Genomic DNA, 6,168 nt, shown 5'->3' on the forward strand with positions numbered 1-6,168 from the left:
TAAATCAAGAGATGAGGTGAAGGGGCACAGAATGACGACTGTATTCGGAAAGCCAGCAGACCAGGAAGATGGTGGACTACTGTCCCAAAGATTAGAATTCAGGCATCTTTTACATTAAAAGGGGAGGCAGTGTGGCTGTTTGTTGCAAACTTCTTGGTGCCGGAATCCTTTGTTCTTGCAGCTGTCCACATAGGTCAGGTCATGATATTCCTGTAAACGTCCAACAAAACAAATGCCATTTTTCTCTTCTGCAACTTTTTAATCTATATGATTGGGAAAGTGTCACACTTTTAAAGGTCAGAGCCTTGAGAATGGGCTATCCTGTATATTTCAGACTATAGGCAATATTCTTTTACCAAAGGTGCAGAGCCAGCATGACAAAGCACAGGCAACAGAGCACAAGGATTAGAGCTAAAGGAATAGATCCAATATGGAGTCAGGTTTGTTCTTCTCTGTTACAAGACCACCATCTATGTTGCAGGGTGAGGGGGATATACCTGGAGTAGAATTAGCACCCTTAACTCATAGATCAATTCTGACCATTAAACAGGGAATACTCTACCGGCTGCAACAAAGCTAGCACAGGCTCGGGCTCTTGGAGGACAATCAAAAAATGCTTGTCCCTATCCTCTCTCCATTCTTCCTTCCAGGGTGACCCCTATCAGCCAGTTATGTAGCTGAGCAGCTTTAGGATGTGGTGCTGTAACAGTGCATGTGCATCAGGATGGAGACCTCCTTGCCTGCTTCCAGGCACTGCAAGGTACCTGGCACAAAGCCTGTACTCCATGTAGATTGAGGATGAATTCCCTAAGAAGCAAAGAAACATTCTCTTGAAAAGTAACAATATTGTGATGTTCACTTGGGAAGCACAAATCCTATTGGGTTGGAAAAAGTTAGTTGGGGATTTGTTTTTTTGCTGCCTGTGAACGTTCCATGTAAGAATATGCAAGGTTAATGGGACTATTGCAAAGAATCAATTTCTTGTGGAAATGAATTTGGAAGGCTGGCCTCAAACCCTCTGCACCTTTGTTACTTACCTGCAATGAGGCTGTGCTGCCAGCAGGGCACAGTAATGCCTTGGATTTGGGCTAATCAGGAGAGGTGTTAAAAGAGAGAAGTATGCTTCTCAAGTCACTTGTTTTTCCAAAATGATAGTGTCAGGCTTCCTTGGTGGCGCAGTGGTTGAGAGTCTGCCTGCCAATGCAGGGGACACAGGTTCGAGCCCTGGTCTGGGAAGATCCCACATGCCACGGAGCGACTGGGCCCGTGAGCCACAACTACTGAGCCTGCGTGTCTGGAGCCTGTGCTCTGCAACAAGAGAGGCTGCGATAGTGAGAGGCCCGCACACCGCAATGAGGAGTGGCCCCCGCTTGCCACAACTAGAGAAAGCCCTCGCACAGCAACGAAGACCCAACACAGCCAAAAGTAAATAAATAAATAAATAATAATTAAAAAAAGAAAAAGTGTCTATTAACTGCTGCTAAATATAAGCACGAATCCATTCCTAATTACTGTATTTTAAAAGCCAACACTCTTCAAACACTGAGATATTTCAAGCAATGGGTTTACTATAGACAGAGGCTTAAGTTTTATTCCAGAATATCCAGTGGAAATGCACTTATTAGAAGGTGGGGAAATGTGAAAACTACATATCTTAGCCTATTGAAACATTTGATGAGTAAATATTTTCATTTGGGAAACAAGAACTCTCAGGCTAGTGACTCATCCATCAGAGTCTTAGTATTTGCTTTGAGGGGTGGAAGCAATATTGCGGCTTTTGCCCGTTTCCATTTTTGAGTTGGGAATGACTTAAGACAGGGCTGGGGGAAATATGGCCCATGTCACCGGACACACCCTCCCACCGAAGAGCCCCAGCCCAGAAGCTGGAGCATCGAAGTCCCAGAGACACACTGGGTGAGTTCAAGTGCTCACCATCATTCTGCTTGTGGCTAAGATGACTTCGGCCAGTGGACTTCTAAAGCACATTAAGGTTTATGGTTTGTACCCCTACTTTATTCTCCTTATTTTGTTCAAATGTGTGTGTGTGTGCATGTGTGTATGTTTCCCTCGAGGCTAAGAGGTAAGGTTGAATCAAGGGAGGTGGGGAGGAGGTGGAGATGAAGTAAACAGGAAATCTTAACAGCTAATCTGCCACGTTAAGTGATCTCTCCTGGCATCTACTGTTCTACTTATGATTGGACTCAAGCCCAGTCTCTCTGGCTACTTCTCAGCATAGCTCTCCTCCTACTCCCAGATTCAAGTGCTCAGCTATATCAAGCTGCTGAGTTGTAACTTTGCCCCTCAGCCATCTGGAAGGCTATTTTTATACAAGTTGTAGCCATGTCTCTCTACTTCTAAGCATCGGTGGCTACCCAGGAGCTTGAGGAACTAGGCCATCCTTCTAATTATTATGATGACTGAAACCCTTTGGAACAGGTGGGAGAGTAGAAATGCCTTGAATTTCTATTTTGTGACACCTTGCTTATTGAGAAGTCACTTATCCAACCATCTAAGCCATCCAGATCCCAGTTGAGAACAGAAAACATGCCAAAAAGTAAAGATCTCTGTCACAGATGCCACCAAGTCCATCCACTAAAGGCTTGGGTCTTCTCTCAAAGCCTCATGACTCATATTTTAAAGACGGTTCTAACTTATAAGGTGATCTAGTTTCTGGCTCTTAGGAAATTGGAAGCAGAATAATTAGAGGAAAGAAGGCAATCTGTAGAGACAGATATACTGAAAATAAATTTTTTTCGCAGAGGACCAAGAAAAAATGTTGAAAGAAGATAAAATAAGTCAAAAACTATAATAGATAGGAACATAATCCTGAATTAAACCACAATAGTTTCTGTGGATATCAAATAACAATTGATATACATAATCATGACTCTTATTTAGGAAGATTATCCATTATTTTCAGAAATGTTTCATCATGACCCAGTGTTTAAGAGTTCAGATTCTGGAGCCAAGATGCCTCAATTCAAATCCTTATTAACTGTGTGACCTTAGACAAGTCACTTAATATCTCTGCGCTTACATTTTTTTAAATTAATTAATTATTTTTGGCTGCATTGGGTCTTCATTGCTGCACACTGGCTTTCTCTAGCTGCGGGGAGAGGGGTTACTCTTCATTACGGTGCGCGGGCTTCTATTGCGGTGGCTTCTCTTGTTGAGGAGCACAGGCTCTAGGCACACGGGCTTCACTAGTTGTGGAACACAGGCTTCAGTAGTTGGGGCTCACGGGTTCTAGAGCGCAGGCTCAGTAGTTGTGGCGCACGGGCTTAGTTGCTCCGCGGCATGTGGGATCTTCCCGGACCAGGGATCGAACCCATGTCCCCTGCATTGTCGGGTGGATTCTTAACCACTGCACCACCAGGGAAGTCCTGTGTTTAAAGTTTTTCATTTGGAAAATGGAGATAATAAAAATATTTACTTCAAAGAGTGGTTGTGAGGATTAAATAAGTTAATGTATATAAAATTAACTGTGACTGGCATGTAACATTATTACTTGGTACATTTTGTTTAAAAAGTCAGAGAGGACAAAATACATTTTTAAACAAAAGTATTAAAAATGCAAAGAGGAAAACTGAAGGTGTTTAAAAGAATATTCCATGCATGGATAATGGCCAAAGCTTGTGCTCTGGTCTTATACAAAAAATGAAGAAGAAGAAGAAGATGATGAAGGAGAAGGAGGAGAGGGAGAGGGAGGAGAGGGAGAAGGAGGAAGAGGAAGATGAGGGGGAGGAGGGGAAGGAAGGAGAGGAGGAGGAGGAAGAGGAGGAGGAGGAAGAGAAAGAAGAAGGAGAAGAAGGAGGAGGAGAAAGAGAAGGAAAATAAGAAGGAAAGAGAGGAGGGGAAGGAAGGGGAGGTGGGGGAGGGGGAAAAGAAGGAGAAGAAGGAGAAGAATGCATGTAGAGACAATATTTTTAATTATTTAAAAATAAATAGCTTGGGGCTTCCTTGGTGGCGCAGTGGTTGAGAGTCTGCCTGCCAATGCAGGGGACACGGGTTTGAGCCCTGGTCTGGGAAGATCCCACATGCCGCAGAGCAACTAGGCCCTGAGCCACAATTACTGAGCCTGCGCGTCTGGAGCCTGTGCTCCGCAACAACAGAGGCCGCGATAGTCAGAGGCCCGCGCACCACGATGAAGAGTGGCCCCCACTTGCCATAACTAGAAAAAGCCCTCGCACAGAAACGGAAGACCCAACACAGCCATAAATAAATAAATAAATAAATAAATAAATAAATAAATAAATGGATCATCACGTTTAAAAAAATTATAATAATAAAATAAAATAAATAACTTGAAGTAATGTGTTTTAAGCTATGTTAGGGAAAGACTTTCTCCACAAACAGGCTTCATAGAGTCTCTTTTACAAAGACCCAGTTCTTAATAATATGCAAACATCCAGACAGAATCAGAGAACTTAAAATCTGATAAATGTCAAGAGTGATGTCAAAAGTTCTATTTGTTATTTCTTCTTTTTTTAAAAATAAATTATTTATTTTTGGCTGTGTTGGGTCTTCATTGCTGTGCACCGGCTTTCTCTAGTTGCAGCGAGCGGGGGCTACTCTTCGTTGCGGTGCACGGGCTTCTCATTGTGGTGGTTCCTCTTGTGGAGCACAGGCTCTAGGTGCGCGGTCTCAGTAGTTGTGGCTCGCAGGCTGTAGAGCACAGGCTCAGTAGTTGTGGCGCACGGGCTTAGTTGCTCCGTGGCATGTGGGATCTTCCTGGACCAGAGATTGAACCGTGTTCCCTGCATTGGCAGGCGGATTCTTAACCACTGCGCCACCAGGGAAGTCCCTATTTGTCATTTCTTTTAATCCTCCCAACAGCTCTGTGAGGTAGGCAGCGCATGTCATATGTCCGTTTTACAGAAGAAAAATGTCTCAGATTTTGAAAAATAAGGCTCAAGTTTTAAACAGCTGATTTTACAAGAAACGACTTTATTTGATCCTCAGTTTTCTCATTTGTGAAATGGTGACAATACTATCCACTTCACAGAGTGTGTTAGGATTAAATAATATGTCACAAGCAAAACACCTTTCTTCTCTTCTCCTCATCACCCTCTTTCTGATGCATTTTATTTAAAACGACTTCATCCTGTGCCCACACTCCTGCCGTGTTTGTTTTTTTAACTGGTGCTTTTGCCTTCCTTTATTTGCAGTCTAGTAGATCAATGTCTTTCCCCCCCAAATTACTGTGAATAGATTAAGTCTATATAGATGACTCTAAATTATTGTCAATAAATAAAAGTATTCCATTTCTAGAAACTCTGTTTTCAGTTAGAAACCTATAGCTCTCTGCACAGCAAATTACTTGAAGAGGACCTTGACTCTTTGAAGTCATAGGAACTACTGTTAAAGCACTAGATAAGACTAATTCTGTTTTTTTCTTAGCAAGTATGGTATTTTATTCCCCATTTACTGACCAATGAAAAATATGACAATATTTTTGGCCTTACTCTCGTGCTGGAATAGCAATCCTGACAGGCACTCTAGCCTCTGGCCACGGTGGATTTCTGATTCTCCTTCAGGTATTCAGAGCTGGGACAGTCTCCTTGACACTGCACAGCCTGTACCCTCTGCTTGGAATGCCCTGCTCCATTTTCTTCCTAGCAGATGCCTTCAAGTGCCAACTTAAATGTCACCTCAGCTATGAAGTCTTTCCTGACTCCTCTAAAATGTGGAGTCAAGAATAATTTTGAAATCGTGTTTATTCAAATATTTTCTTTGATGAGCCCGTTTCTGAAAAGCGTCACCAGCTTCCATGTAACTTCTGCCTTTCTGAAGTTCTCTGGATGGCTTCCACGTTTTCTGACTGACTCAGTGAGAATGAGCTGACTCAATAAAAAAAAGTGATGAGATTCTAGAAAGAGCTAGCTGGCTGGCTGACTGGCTAGAAAAAAAAAAAGCCAGCAAGGAGTTTGGAATATATTAGTCTTTAATGGGTTAGTTCTGCTCCCTTTAAAGGCGACTGAAAGAAGGCAGGTAGATGAGTAAGAAAAAGCATCTGAGTTTTCTCTCTGATGTTTCTTGAAGTGAATATGCCTTTTCATGTTAGTATTATTAATGATGACGGGGTTAAGGTGTGCAGTGCTTTGAAGGAGTCTATTTATGTCAGGGTCGTCATTTTGTGCTGCCCACAAAATGTTTCCAGCCCTCCCC

Source organism: Balaenoptera acutorostrata, chromosome 12 (genome assembly GCF_949987535.1).
Source record: "Balaenoptera acutorostrata chromosome 12, mBalAcu1.1, whole genome shotgun sequence".
NCBI classification, from domain to species: Eukaryota; Metazoa; Chordata; class Mammalia; order Artiodactyla; family Balaenopteridae; genus Balaenoptera; species Balaenoptera acutorostrata.